The sequence below is a fragment of the Ranitomeya imitator genome, chromosome 2 (genome assembly GCF_032444005.1).
Source record: "Ranitomeya imitator isolate aRanImi1 chromosome 2, aRanImi1.pri, whole genome shotgun sequence".
NCBI lineage: Eukaryota > Metazoa > Chordata > Amphibia > Anura > Dendrobatidae > Ranitomeya > Ranitomeya imitator.
In genome coordinates this window covers 211,733,322-211,748,925 of record NC_091283.1, presented here as the reverse complement: position 1 = coordinate 211,748,925, position 15,604 = coordinate 211,733,322, and positions in this window count along the sequence as shown.

Sequence of the window (15,604 nt, the reverse complement as noted above, 5' to 3'; positions counted from 1 at the left end):
AGGAGTGAGGGGAAAATAGTGGAGTGATCGGAAAATGACAGGTGTGAGGTTAAAATGACAGGTATGAGGGGGAAAATTAGAGGAGTGAGGGGAAAATAAGAAGAGTGAGGGGAAAATAGAGGAGTGAGGGGCAAACAGTGGAGTGAGGTGAAAATGAGAGGAGTGAGGGGAAAAAGGAAGAGTGAGGGGAAAATGAGAGGAGTGAGGGGAAAATAGTGGAGTGAGGTGAAAATGAGAGGAGTGAGGGGAAAATGAGAGGAGTGAGGTGAAAATAGTGGATTGAGGGGAAACAAGTAAAGTGAGGTGAAAATGAGAGGAGTGAGGGGAAAAAGGAAGAGTGAGGGGAAAATGAGAGGAGTAAAGGGAAATTAGTGGAGTGATCGGAAAATGACAGGTGTGAGGTCAAAATGACAGGTGTGAGGGGGAAAATGAGAGGAGTGAAGGGAAAATGAGAAGAGTGGGGGGGAATAGAGGAGTGTGAGGAAAATAGTGGAGTGCGGTGAAAATGAGAGGAGTGAGGGGAAAATGAGAAGTGTGAGGCAAAAATGATAGGTGTGATGTGAAAATGAGAGGTGTGAGGGGGAAAATGAGAGGAATGAAGGGAAAATTAGAAGAGTGGGGGGAAAATAGAGGAGTGAGAGGAAAATAGTGGAGTGAGGTGAAAATGAGAGGAGTGAGGAGTAAATAGGGGAGTGAAGGGAAAATAGTGGAGTGAGATGAAAATAAGAGGAGTGAGGGGAAAATAATGGAAAGAGGGGAAAATAGTGAAGTGAGGGGAAAATGAAAAAAGTGAGGTGAAAATGAGAGGAGTGAGGGGAAAATGAGAAGAGTGAGGGGAAAATTAGAGAAATAAGGGGAAATTAGTGGAATGATCGAAAAAAGACAGGTGTGAGGTCAAAATGAAGAGGTGTGAGTGGAAAATGAGAGGAGTGAGGGGGAAATGAGACAAGTGAGGGGAAAATAATAAGTGTGAGTGGAAAATGGAGGAGAGGTGAAAATGAGAGGAGTGAGTTGAAAATGAAAGGTGTGAAGTGAAAACGAGAGGTGTGATGTGAAAATGAGGAGGTGTGAGTGGAAAATGAGAGGAATGAGGGGAAAATAGTGGAGAGATCGAAAAATGACAGGTGTGAGGGGGAAAATGAGAGGAGTGAGGTGAAAATAGTGTAGAGTGGTGAAAGTGAGAGGAGTGATGTGAAAATGAGAGGAGTGAGGGGAAAATGAGAAGAGTTAGGGGAAAATGAGAGGAGTGAGGGGAAAATAATGGAGTGAGGGGAACATAAGAGGAGTGAGGGGAAAATGAGTGGAGTGAGGTGTAAATGAGAGGAGTGAGGGGAAAATAAGAAGAGTGAGGGGAAAATGGAGGAGAGGTGAAAATGAGAGAAGTGAGTTGAAAATGAGAAGTATGAGGCAAAAATGAGAGGTGTGATGTGAAAATGAAGAGGTGTGAGTGGAAAATGAGAGGAGTGAGGGGAAAATAGTGGAGTGAGAGGAAAAAAGAGGAGCGAGGGGAAAATAGAGGAGTGAGGGGAAAATGAGAAGAGTGTGGTGAAAATCAGAGGAGTGAGGGGGAAAATAGAGGAGTGAGGGGAAAATAGTGGAGTGAGGTGAAAACGAGAGGAGTGAGGTGAAAATGAGAGGAGTGAGGGGAAAATGAGAGGAGTGAGGGGAAAATAATATGAGTGAGGGGAAAATGAGAGGAGTGATGGGAAAATGAGAAATGTGAGGGAAAAATAGAGGAGTGAAATGAAAATGAGATGAGTGAGGGGAAAATCAGAGGAGTAAGGGGAAGTTAGTGAAATGATTGGAAAATGAGAGGTGTTTGGAAAATGACAGGTGTGAGGTCAAAATGACAGGTGTGAGGGGGAAAATGAGAGGAGTGAGGGGAAAATGAGAAGAGTGAGGGGAAAATAGAGGAGTGAGGGGAAAGTAGAGGAGTGAGGGGAAAATGAGAAGAGTGAGGTGAAAATGAGAGGTGTGATGTGAAAATGAAGAGAAGTGAGTGGAAAATCAGAGGAGTGAGGGGCAAATGAGAGGAGTGAGGAGAAAACAGTGGAGTGATCGGAAAATGACAGGTGTGATGGTTAAAATGAGAAGAGTGAAGGGAAAAATGAGGAGTGAGGTGAAAATAGAGGAGAGTGTTGAAAATGAGAGGAGTGATGTGAAAGTGAGAGGAGTGAGGAGGAAATAAGAGGAGTGAGGGGAAAATGAGAAGTTTGAGTCTAAAATGAGAGGTGTGATGTGAAAATGAAGAGTTGTGAATGGAAAATGATAGGAGTGAGGGGGAAATGAGAGGAGTGAGAGGAAAATGAGAAGTGTGAGGGGAAAATGGAGGAGAGGTGAAAATGAGAGGAGTGAGTTGAAAATGAGAGGTGTAAGGTGAAAATGAGAGGTGTGAGTGGAAAATGAGAGGAGTGAGGGGAAAATAAGAGGAGTGAGGGGAAAATAGTGGAAAGAGGGGAAAATAGTGAAGTGAGGGGAAAATGAGAAGAGTGAGGGGAAAATTTGAGGAATAAGGGGAAATTAGTGGAATGATTGAAAAAAGACAGGTGTGAGATTAAAATGAAGAGGTGTGAATGGAAAATGAGAGGAGTGAGGGGGAAATGAGAGGAGTGACAGGAAAATGAGAAGTGTGAGGGGAAAATGGAGGAGAGGTGAAAATGAGAGGAGTGAGTTGAAAATGAGAGGTGTGAGGTGCAAATGAGAGGTGTAATGTGAAAATGAAGAGGTGCGAGTGGAAAATGAGAGGAGTGAAAGGAAAAATGAGGAGTGAGGTGAAAATAGAGGAGAGTGGTGAAAATGAGAGGAGTGATGTGAAAGTGAGAGGAATGAGGAGGAAATAAGAGGAGTGAGGGGAAAATGAGAAGTTTGAGTCTAAAATGAGAGGTGTGATGTGAAAATAAAGTGTTGTGAATGGAAAATGATAGGAGTGAGGGGAAGATAGTGGAGTGATTGGAAAATGACAAGTGTGAGGTGAAAATGACAGGTGTGAGGGGAAAATGAGTGGAATGAAAGGAAAATAGAGGAGTGAGAGGAAAATAGTGGAGTGAGGTGAAAATGAGAGGAGTGAGGGTAAATAGAGGAGTGAAGGGAAAATAGTGGAGTGAGGTGAAAATGAGAGGAGTGAGGGGAAAATAGTGGAAAGAGAAGAAAATAGTGAAGTGAGGGGAAAATGAGAGGAGTGAGGGGAAAATGGAGGAGGTGAAAATGAGAGGAGTGAGTTGAAAATGAGAGGTGTGAGGGGAAAATAGTGGAGTGATCGGAAAATGACAGGTGTGAAGGGGAAAATGAGAGGAGTGAAGGGAAAAAAGAGGAGTGAGGTGAAAATAGAGGAGAATGGTGAAAGTGAGAGGAGTGATGTGAAAGTGAGAGGAGTGAGGAGGAAATAAGTGGAGTGAGTGGAAAATGAGAAGTGTGAGGCGAAAATGAGAGGTGTGATGTGAAAATGAGAGGATTGAGGGGAAAATGAGAAGAGTGAGGGGAAAATAGAGGAATGAGGTGAAAATTAGAGGGGTTAGGGGAAAATGAGAAGAGTGAGGGGAAAATAGAGGAGTGAGGCGAAAATGAGAGAAGTGAGGGGAAAATCAGAGGAGTGAAGGGAAAATCAGAGGATTAAGGGGAAATTAGTGGAATGATTAGAAAATGAGAGGTGTGATGTGAAAATGAAGAGGTGTGAGTGGAAAACTAGAGGAGTGAGGAGGAAATGAGAGGAGTGAGTTGAAAATGAGAAGCATGACGTGAAAATGAGAGGAATGAGGGGAAAATGGAGTGCTCGGAAAATGACAGATGTGAGGTCAAAATGACAGGTGTAAGGGGGGGATTTGAGAGGAGTGAGGGGAAAATGAGAGCAGTGAGGGGAAAATGAGAAGTGTGAGGCGAAAATGAGAGGTGTGATGTGAAAATGAGAGGAGTGAGGGGAAAATGAGAAGAGTGAGGGGAAAATAGAGGAATGAGGTGAAAATGAGAGGAGTGAGGGGAAAATGAGAAGAGTGAGGGAAAAATAGAGGAGTGAGGTGAAAATGAGAGGAGTGAGGGGAAAATCAGAGGAGTGAGGGGAAAATCAGGAGTAAGGAGACATTAGTAGAATGATTAGAAAATGAGAGGTGTGATGTGAAAATGAAGAGGTGTGAGTGGAAAATTAGAGGAGTGAGGAGGAAATGAGAGGAGTGAGTTGAGAATGAGAAGTGTGAGGTGAAAATGAGAGGAGTGAGGTGAAAATGAGAGGATTGAGGGAAAATGAGAAGAGTGAGGGGAAAATAGAGGAGTGAGGCAAAAATGAGAGGAGTGAGGGGAAAATGAGAGGAGTGAGGTGAAAATCAGAGGAGTAAGGGGAAATTAGTGGAATGATTGGAAAATGAGAGGTGTGATGTGAAAATGAAGAGGTGTGAGTGGAAAATTAGAGGAGTGAGGAGGAAATGAGAGGAGTGAGTTGAAAATGAGAAGTGTGAGGTAAAAATGAGAGGTGTGATGTGAAAATGATGAGGTGTTATTGGAAAATGAGAGGAGTGAGGGGAAAATAGAGTAGTGAAGGGAAAATAGTGGAGTGAGGTGAAAATGAGAGGAGTGAGGGGAAAATGAGAAGAGTTAGGGGAAAATGAGAGGAGTGAGGGGAAAATAAGAAGAGTGAGGGGAAAATGGAGGAGAGGTGAAAATGAGAGAAGTGAGTTGAAAATGAGAAGTATGAGGCAAAAATGAGAGGTGTGATGTGAAAATGAAGAGGTGTGAGTGGAAAATGAGAGGAGTGAGGGGAAAATAGTGCAGTGAGAGGAAAATAGAGGAGTGAGGGGAAAATAGAGGAGTGAGGGGAAAATGGAGGAGGTGAAAATGAGAGGAGTGAGTTGAAAATGAGAGGTGTGAGGGGAAAATAGTGGAGTGATCGGAAAATGACAGGTGTGAAGGGGAAAATGAGAGGAGTGAAGGGAAAAAAGAGGAGTGAGGTGAAAATAGAGGAGAATGGTGAAAGTGAGAGGAGTGATGTGAAAGTGAGAGGAGTGAGGAGGAAATAAGTGGAGTGAGTGGAAAATGAGAAGTGTGAGGCGAAAATGAGAGGTGTGATGTGAAAATGAGAGGATTGAGGGGAAAATGAGAAGAGTGAGGGGAAAATAGAGGAATGAGGTGAAAATTAGAGGGGTTAGGGGAAAATGAGAAGAGTGAGGGGAAAATAGAGGAGTGAGGCGAAAATGAGAGAAGTGAGGGGAAAATCAGAGGAGTGAAGGGAAAATCAGAGGATTAAGGGGAAATTAGTGGAATGATTAGAAAATGAGAGGTGTGATGTGAAAATGAAGAGGTGTGAGTGGAAAACTAGAGGAGTGAGGAGGAAATGAGAGGAGTGAGTTGAAAATGAGAAGCATGACGTGAAAATGAGAGGAATGAGGGGAAAATGGAGTGCTCGGAAAATGACAGATGTGAGGTCAAAATGACAGGGGTAAGGGGGGGATTTGAGAGGAGTGAGGGGAAAATGAGAGCAGTGAGGGGAAAATGAGAAGTGTGAGGCGAAAATGAGAGGTGTGATGTGAAAATGAGAGGAGTGAGGGGAAAATGAGAAGAGTGAGGGGAAAATAGAGGAATGAGGTGAAAATGAGAGGAGTGAGGGGAAAATGAGAAGAGTGAGGGAAAAATAGAGGAGTGAGGTGAAAATGAGAGGAGTGAGGGGAAAATCAGAGGAGTGAGGGGAAAATCAGGAGTAAGGAGACATTAGTAGAATGATTAGAAAATGAGAGGTGTGATGTGAAAATGAAGAGGTGTGAGTGGAAAATTAGAGGAGTGAGGAGGAAATAAGAGGAGTGAGTTGAGAATGAGAAGTGTGAGGTGAAAATGAGAGGAGTGAGGTGAAAATGAGAGGATTGAGGGAAAATGAGAAGAGTGAGGGGAAAATAGAGGAGTGAGGCAAAAATGAGAGGAGTGAGGGGAAAATGAGAGGAGTGAGGTGAAAATCAGAGGAGTAAGGGGAAATTAGTGGAATGATTGGAAAATGAGAGGTGTGATGTGAAAATGAAGAGGTGTGAGTGGAAAATTAGAGGAGTGAGGAGGAAATGAGAGGAGTGAGTTGAAAATGAGAAGTGTGAGGTAAAAATGAGAGGTGTGATGTGAAAATGATGAGGTGTTATTGGAAAATGAGAGGAGTGAGGGGAAAATAGAGTAGTGAAGGGAAAATAGTGGAGTGAAGTGAAAATGAGAGGAGTGAGGGGAAAATGAGAAGAGTTAGGGGAAAATGAGAGGAGTGAGGGGAAAATAAGAAGAGTGAGGGGAAAATGGAGGAGAGGTGAAAATGAGAGAAGTGAGTTGAAAATGAGAAGTATGAGGCAAAAATGAGAGGTGTGATGTGAAAATGAAGAGGTGTGAGTGGAAAATGAGAGGAGTGAGGGGAAAATAGTGCAGTGAGAGGAAAATAGAGGAGTGAGGGGAAAATAGAGGAGTGAGGGGAAAATGAGAAGAGTGTGGTGAAAATCAGAGGAGTGAGGGAAAAATAGAGGAGTGAGGTGAAAATGAGAGGAGTGTGTTAGGGGTCGAGTTCCTGCCTCTGCACAGGGGGAATCTCGAACCACCTCCGCTGCGGTCTCCCATTCTTGTCCAGCCGCAGTGGAGTCTGTTCAGCAAAGACGTCGGTCCCAGCGTCTTGCTCATTTTCACTCTGTTCTGAGAGTTACTGCTCCTTCTCCAGTCTCTGCCATTAAAGTCAGTGCTGGTCAGCAGCGAGCGGACTTCTCTGGGACTAAGTCCTTGTCTGCACGTACTGAGCATGCCCAGGGTAAGATCTCCCGTTGGAGATCGAGGGTCATGTGCTCAGGCTCTGCAGCACATTCCATTGGTCCTCTTGGCACGTCTTGGAAGGGCAAAAGTGCTGTAGCCACTTCCTGTGCTGCAACTATATAAACTGCGCATGACCGCACGGCCATGCGCTAGTATTGTCTTACAATTGTTAATGTGTGTATGTTGTGGGTGCAAGTCGTCCTTGGATACCCCAACCCTATTGAATGTCTGTTAGCGGAAGGTGTATGGTTGCTATCTAGCGCCCAACTTATCCTACAGCACTAATCACACATTACAGCGTCCAGTTGCTGTGACCGCCAGTACGGCGCCGTGCACTTTCTCTGTGCTTTCCTTACCCAAGCCTGGGTGGTTAGTGGCGTTCGTCAGTGCGGCACCGCATGCACTCTTGTGCCTTAATATTGTTATTCAGTTTCCTTACACACCCAGTTGCGGTGTTGTGCCAGCAAGGGTCTAATCGGACTTCAATCCTAGTTGGGGTTGAGTTCGCTGACTACTTGCTCGCGCTTTAGGTGCGGTACCGCGGTCCTGTGACTTAACAGGATTGCTTCTTTCACGCTGGGTGAGGTTAACCCATGCGTGTATACTTTAGTGTACCACCATATAGTCTGCAAATTGCTAGCAGCAGGTTTTCACCTGCACGGTGGACCCCGAACTGCGAACACATCTATATCATCTGTCTTGGTGCGTTCCGCCAGTCCTAACAGAATACTAGCGCCAGGGTCTGGCTAGTAAAATGGCGGACGACCAGCGTTTACAGAGATACATCCAGCAGCTGGAGGGAAGGTTGGCGGCTTTTGAGCATACAACCTCAGCTGTGGATGTCACAGCTGTAGCTGTGCAGGCTGCAAGTGTAGCCGCAGCCAGTTTGTCCGCTGCCACCCCTGCTCCGACTTAATCCCATCTCCCGCTTCCTGACAAGTTTGCTGGCGACAGTAAACATTGTCACGGATTCGTGAGCCAGTGCTCTATACATCTTGAGCTCCTGGTGTCACGTTTTCCTACGGAGCGGGCGAGAGTGGGATTTATCCTATCTCTCTTGTCGGGCAGGGCGTTGGAGTGGGCAACGCCACTCTGGGAGCGAGATGATCGTGTGGTACAGAGTGCTCCTCTCTTCTTGGACACTCTGAAGCAGGTCTTTTTAGGGCCTCGGGTTACCCACGACACCGCTCTCCAATTGTTGTCTATTACACAGGGTACGTCCGTGGTCAGCCAGTTTGCCATCCAGTTCCGGACTCTAGCTTCAGAGTTAGAGTGGCCAGACAAAGTTCTTATTCCGGTGTTCTGGAGGGGACTGGCAGACCATGTGAAGGACGCCCTGGCCACTAGGGAGATACTGGCCACACTGGAGGAACTTATTTCTGTGTCTACCCGCATCGACCTCCGTTTTCACGAGCGGAGGTTGGAGCGGACCCAGTGTAGGCAGAGGTTTCGGCTGGCTCCAACTTTCGCCAGACCTCTGGAATCTCCTGTCTTGGCGTCAGATTCCCATGAGGCCATGGAGGTTTCTCGAGTGGGACCTAAATCTCTAGCCGCTCGAGTACCCGTGGTTTGTAATAACTGTCAACAACATGGACATTACGACAATAAATGTCCGCGGCGGTCGGGAAACGATCGCGTCTAGTAACCATTGGGGGAGGTTCACTAGACACAGCAGCATTCTCCTCCAAACTGTCCTTTAAAGGGACAATCCTGTTAGGCTCCTCCACTCTAACAGTCGAGCTTTGTGTGGATTCAGGAGCAGAGGGAAACTTTATGTCCTCTGCTTTTGCTACACATCATGCTATACCACTAGTCATGCTCGCCAAACCAATAACGGTTAGAGTTGTGAATGGGGCGACACTCCCACTGCAAATCACACACCAGACAGTTCCGTTCTCGCTGTCCATATCTCCTTCCCACCAGGAGATTATTTCCCTTCTTGTCCTTCCTGAGGGAATGGATGAGATTTTGCTGGGAATACCCTGGCTCCGTTTCCACTCCCCACATATTGAGTGGTCCTCAGGGAGAATATTGGGTTGGAGTAAGTCTTGTTTGGGCAGGTGTGTGAGTGAGTGTGTACAGGTCTCTACTACCGAGGTACCCGCAGATCTTTCATCACTTCCCAGGTATTATTGGTGTTATGCAGACGTGTTCTCTAAAAAGGCTGCTGAGACTCTACCGCCCCATCGCCCTTACGACTGTCCTATCGACCTCTTGCCTGGAGCCGAACCTCCTCGGGGAAGGGTATATCCCCTCTCTCTCCCTGAGACGGAGGCTATGTCTCAATACATTCAGGAGAATTTGGCAAGAGGGTTTATAAGGAAGTCAGTGTCTCCGGCAGGGGCGGGATTCTTCTTCGTGCAAAAGAAGAACGGGGAGTTACGTCCTTGCATCGATTACAGGGGTCTCAATGCTATCACTATTAAGAACAAATACCCGTTGCCCCTGATATCGGAGCTCTTTGACAGATTAAGGGGAGCTAAAATATTCACCAAATTAGATCTGCGGGGTGCCTACAATCTGATTCGCATCCGTGAGGGGGACGAGTGGAAAACGGCTTTCAATACCAGGGATGGGCACTATGAGTACCTGGTGATGCCTTTCGGGCTCTGTAATGCCCCAGCCGTTTTTCAGGACTTTGTCAACGATATCTTCCGGGATATGCTTTCTATCTCGGTCGTAGTCTATCTGGATGATATTCTCATCTTCTCTCCAGATATTGACTCCCACCGGAGAGATGTTGGCAGAGTCTTCGAACTCTTACGGGCGAATTCCTTATATGCAAAGTTGGACAAGTGTGTGTTTGAGCAGGAGTCCTTGCCTTTCCTGGGCTATATCATCTCGGCCCAGGGATTGGCTACGGATCCTGCCAAACTACAAGCAGTGATGGACTGGCAGGAACCCCATTCTCTTAAAGCGGTGCAGCGCTTTATGGGGTTCATAAATTACTATCGCCAGTTCATTCCCCACTTCTCAACTTTGGTAGCTCCCTTGGTATCCCTCACCAAGAAGGGAGCGAATCCCAAATCGTGGTCCGAAGGGGTCTCCAAGGCCTTCACTTCTATAAAGTCCCATTTTGCTAGCGCTCCCATCTTACATCGTCCCGATGTGGGTAAGCCATTCCTTTTGGAAGTGGATGCCTCATCCGTTGGTGCTGGAGCAGTCCTCTATCAAAAGGATGCTCAGGGTCGGAAGCACCCATGCTTCTTTTTCTCAAAGACCTTCACACCAGCGGAGAGAAATTACTCCATCGGGGATAGGGAGTTGCTGGCAATGAAGTTGGCCTTTTCGGAGTGGAGACATCTCTTGGAGGGTGCTCGGTTCCCATTCCAAGTTTTCACGGATCACAAGAATTTGGTCTATTTACAAACAGCCCAGCGGCTGAATTCTCGTCAGGCCAGATGGTCCTTGTTTTTCTCCCGGTTCCACTTTACCCTACATTATCTCGCCGGGGAGAAGAACATTCGTGCTGACGCTCTCTCTCGCTCCTTCGTGTCAGCTGAGGAGGAGAAGGACGAGCCTCGGCTCATTGTCCCTTCGGAGAGTCTGAGAACTGTAGCTCCGGTTTCGCTAGAGTCTGTGCCCCCGGGCAAGACTTTTGTTCCCATCAATTTGCGTCCGGAGGTTCTCTCTTGGGCTCACTCGTCCAGAGTGGGTGGACACTTTGGGGCGAAAAGGACATCTGAGTTACTGGCGAGAATGTACTGGTGGCCACATATGGTTCGTGACGTCGGAGACTACGTTCAGGCATGTGTCTCTTGTGCCAAGAATAAGTCTTCCCGACAACGGCCAGCTGGTTTGTTATACCGTCTGCCGGTGGCAGACAGGCCCTGGGAGATGGTCGGGATGGATTTTGTTGTGGGTCTGCCCAAGTCTCGTGGCTGTACCATTATTTGGGTAATCACCGACCATTTTTCTAAAATGGTGCATTTGGTGCCGCTTCCCCGGTTACCTTCTGCACGGGCCTTGGCAGCGTTGTTTGTCAAACACATCTTTCGTCTTCACGGTATGCCAGACAAAATTGTCAGTGACCGAGGTCCCCAGTTTGCGTCTCGGTTCTGGAGAGAGCTTTGTCGTCTTCTCAGTATCGAGTTGAATCTCTATTCGGCTTATCATCCCGAGACGAATGGGTTGGTAGAGAGAGCCAACCAGACCTTGGTCACATATCTGCGACATTTTGTTTCTGCTAAGCAGGATGACTGGGCATCTTTGCTACCGTGGGCGGAGTTTGCTCTTAACAATGCTGTCGCTGATTCCACTGGACAGACTCCATTCCTCCTTAACTATGGTCAGCATCCGCGGGTACCTGTGCCCATGCCCGTGTCTTCCGCCGATTCCAGGGTGGCAGACTGGGCTGTGGAGGCATAGGACATTTGGGATCGCACTCAGGATGCCATTCAGGCTTCCAAGGAGAGAATGAGGTCCTCCGCCGACGCACATCGGCGCCCCGCTCCAACCTTTGCTCCTGGCGACTTAGTGTGGCTCTCCGCCCGTAACATCAGGCTGCGAGTTGAGTCTACCAAGTTTGCACCTCGCTAGATAGGTCCTTTTAAGGTCCTCGAACAGGTTAATCCTGTGGTTTACCATCTGGCCCTTCCTCCACGCCTAGGTATCACCGACACCTTTCATGTGTCCCTCCTTAAGCCCGTCTACATGTCCCGGTTTTCTGACTCATCTACTGGGACGTCGGGTTCGTCTACGGACGATTACGAGGTGAACGCTATCTTGGGGTGCAAGGTGGTTCGTGGCAAAAAATTTTATTTGGTGGACTGGAGGGGTTACGGTCCTGAGGATAGATCCTGGGAGCATGCTGAGCACATTCGGGCTCCGCAGCTCATTGCTGCCTTCGAACGTAGCGAGGCCCAAGGAGGGGGGGTAATGTTAGGGGTCGAGATCCTGCCTCTGCACAGGGGGAATCTCGAACCACCTCTGCTGCGGTCTCCCATTCTTGTCCAGCCGCAGTGGAGTCTGCTCAGCAAAGACGTCGGTCCCAGCGTCTTGCTCATTCTCACTCTGTTCTGAGAGTTACTGCTGCTTCTCCAGTCTCTGCCATTAAAGTCAGTGCTGGTCAGCAGCGAGCGGACTTCTCTGGGACTAAGTCCTTGTCTGCACGTACTGAGCATGCCCAGGGTAAGATCTCCCGTTGGAGATCGAGGGTCATGTGCTCAGGCTCTGCAGCACATTCCATTGGTCCTCTTGGCACGTCTTGGAAGGGCAAAAGTGCTGTAGCCACTTCCTGTGCTGCAACTATATAAACTGCGCATGACCGCACGGCCATGCGCTAGTATTGTCTTACAATTGTTAATGTGTGTATGTTGTGAGTGCAAGTCGTCCTTGGATACCCCAACCCTATTGAATGTCTGTTCGCGGGAGGTGTATGGTTGCTATCTAGCGCCCAACTTATCCTACAGCACTAATCACACATTACAGCATCCAGTTGCTGTGACCGCCAGTACGGCGCCGTGCACTTCCTCTGTGCTTTCCTTACCCAAGCCTGGGTGGTTAGTGGCGTTCGTCAGTGCGGCACCGCATGCACTCTTGTGCCTTAATATTGTTATTCAGTTTCCTTACACACCCAGTTGCGGTGTTGTGCCAGCAAGGGTCTAATCGGACTTCAATCCTAGTTGGGGTTGAGTTTGCTGACTACTTGCTCGCGCTTTAGGTGCGGTACCGCGGTCCTGTAACTTAACAGGATTGCTTCTTTCACGCTGGGTGAGGTTAAGCCACGCGTGTATACTTTAGTGTACCGCCATATAGTCTGCAAATTGCTAGCAGCAGGTTTTCACCTGCACGGTGGACCCCGGACTGCGAAAGCATCTATATCATCTGTCTTGGTGCGTTCTGCCAGTCCTAACAGAGTGAGGAGAAAATGAGAGGAGTGAGGGGAACATAAGAGGAGTGAGGGGAAAATGAGTGGAGTGAGGTGTAAATGAGAGGAGTGAGGTGAAAATAAGAAGAGTGAGGGGAAAATGGAGGAGAGGTGAAAATGAGAGAAGTGAGTTGAAAATGAGAAGTATGAGGCAAAAATGAGAGGTGTGATGTGAAAATGAAGAGCTGTGAGTGGAAAATGAGAGGAGTGAGGGGAAAATAGTGGAGTGAGAGGAAAAAAGAGGAGTGAGGTGAAAATGAGGAGTGAGGGGAAAATGAGAGGAGTGAGGGGAAAATAATATGAGTGAGGGGAAAATGAGAGGAGTGATGGGAAAATGAGAAAAGTGAGGGAAAAATAGAGGAGTGAAATGAAAATGAGATGAGTGAGGGGAAAATCAGAGAAGTAAGGGGAAGTTAGTGAAATGATTGGAAAATGAGAGGTGTTTGGAAAATGACAGGTGTGAGGTCAAAATGACAGGTGTGAGGGGGAAAATGAGAGGAGTGAGGGGAAAATGAGAAGAGTGAGGGGAAAATGACAAGAGTTAGGGGAAAATGAGAGGAGTGAGGGGAAAATAGTGGAGTGAGGGGAACATAAGAGTAGTGAGGGGAAAATGAGTGGAGTGAGGTATAAATGAGAGGAGTGAGGGGAAAAGAAGAAGAGTGAGGGGAAAATGGAGGAGAGGTGAAAATGAGAGAAGTGAGTTGAAAATGAGAAGTATGAGGCAAAAATGAGAGGTGTGATTTGAAAATGAAGAGGTGTGAGTGGAAAATGAGAGGAGTGAGGGGAAAATAGTGCAGTGAGAGGAAAATAGAGGAGTGAGGGGAAAATAGAGGAGTGAGGGGAAAATGAGAAGAGTGTGGTGAAAATCAGAGGAGTGAGGGGAAAATAGAGGAGTGAGGGGAACTGTTGTGAATTCTGTGGCAGAGCTCCCTCCTGTGGTCACAAGTGGTACTTCGGCTGATTCTGTCTGTGAGCTTCCGTTGGTGGAGGAGAGTGGTACTGCGGCTTCTGAGTTTCCTTCCTCAGGTGATGTGGTGAAGTCGTTAGGTGCTGCTCTATTTAACTCCACCTGGTGCTCTGATCCTGGCTTCCAGTCAATGTTCTAGTATTGGACTTGCTTCCTCCTGGATCGTTCCTGTGGCCTGCTGCTCTGCATAGCTAAGTTTCGCTTGAGTTATTTTTGTTTGCTGTTTTTTCTGTCCAGCTTGCTTATTTGTTTTTTTCTTGCTTGCTGGAAGCTCTGGGACGCAGAGGGTGTACCTCCGTGCCGTTAGTCGGTACGGAGGGTCTTTTTGCCCCCTTTGCGTGGTTGTTTGTAGGGTTTTGTGTTGACCGCAAAGTTACCTTTCCTATCCTCGCTCTGTTCAGAAAGTCGGGCCTCACTTTGCTAAATCTATTTCATCTCTACGTTTGTCTTTTCATCTTAACTCACAGTCATTATATGTGGGGGGCTGCCTTTTCCTTTGGGGTATTTCTCTGAGGCAAGGTAGGCTTATTTTCTATCTTCAGGCTAGCTAGTTTCTCAGGCTGTGCCGAGTTGCATAGGGAGCGTTAGGCGCAATCCACGGCTGCCTCTAGTGTTGTTGGAGAGGATTAGGGATTGCGGTCAGCAGAGTTCCCACGTCTCAGAGCTCGTTCTATGTTTTTGGGCTATTGTCAGATCACTGTATGTGCTCTGACTACTATGTCCATTGTGGTACTGAATTACCTAATCATAACAGGGAACATAGTGGAGTGAGGTGAAAACGAGAGGAGTGAGGTGAAAATGAGAGGAGTGAGGGGAAAATGAGAGGAGTGAGGGGAACATAAGAGGAGTGAGGGGAAAATGAGTGGAGTGAGGTGTAAATGAGAGGAGTGAGGGGAAAATAAGAAGAGTGAGGGGAAAATGGAGGAGAGGAGAAAATGAGAGAAGTGAGTTGAAAATGAGAAGCATGAGGCAAAAATGAGAGGTGTGATGTGAAAATGAAGAGCTGTGAGTGGAAAATGAGAGGAGTGAGGGGAAAATAGTGGAGTGAGAGGAAAATAGAGGAATGAAGGGAAAATAGAGGAGTGAGGGGAAAATGAGAAGAGTGTGGTGAAAATCAGAGGAGTGAGGGGGAAAATAGAGGAGTGAGGGGAAAATAGTGGAGTGAGGTGAAAACGAGAGGAGTGAGGTGAAAATGAGAGGAGTGAGGGGAAAATGAGAGGAGTGAGGGGAAAATAATATGAGTGAGGGGAAAATGAGAGGAGTGATAGGAAAATGAGAAAAGTGAGGGAAAAATAGAGGAGTGAAATGAAAATGAGATGAGTGAGGGGAAAATCAGAGGAGTAAGAGGAAGTTAGTGAAATGATTGGAAAATGAGAGGTGTTTGGAAAATGACAGGTGTGAGGTCAAAATGACAGGTGTGAGGGGGAAAATGAGAGGAGTGAGGGGAAAATGAGAAGAGTGAGGGGAAAATAGAGGAGTGAGGGGAAAGTAGAGGAGTGAGGGGAAAATGAGAAGAGTGAGGTGAAAATGAGAGGTGTGATGTGAAAATGAAGAGAAGTGAGTGGAAAATGAGAGGAGTGAGGGGCAAATGAGAGGAGTGAGGAGAAAACAGTGGAGTGATCGGAAAATGACAGGTGTGATGGTTAAAATGAGAAGAGTGAAGGGAAAAATGAGGAGTGAGGTGAAAATAGAGGAGAGTGTTGAAAATGAGAGGAGAGATGTGAAAGTGAGAGGAGTGAGGAGGAAATAAGAGGAGTGAGGGGAAAATGAAAAGTTTGAGTCTAAAATGAAAGGTGTGATGTGAAAATGAAGAGTTGTGAATGGAAAATGAGAGGAGTGAGGGGGAAATGAGAGGAGTGAGAGGAAAATGAGAAGTGTGAGGGGAAAATGGAGGAGAGGTGAAAATGAGATCAGTGAGTTGAAAATGAGAGGTGTAAGGTGAAAATGAGAGGTGTGAGTGGAAAATGAGAGGAGTGAGGGGAAAATAAGAGGAGTGAGGAGAAAATAGTGGAAAGAGGGTA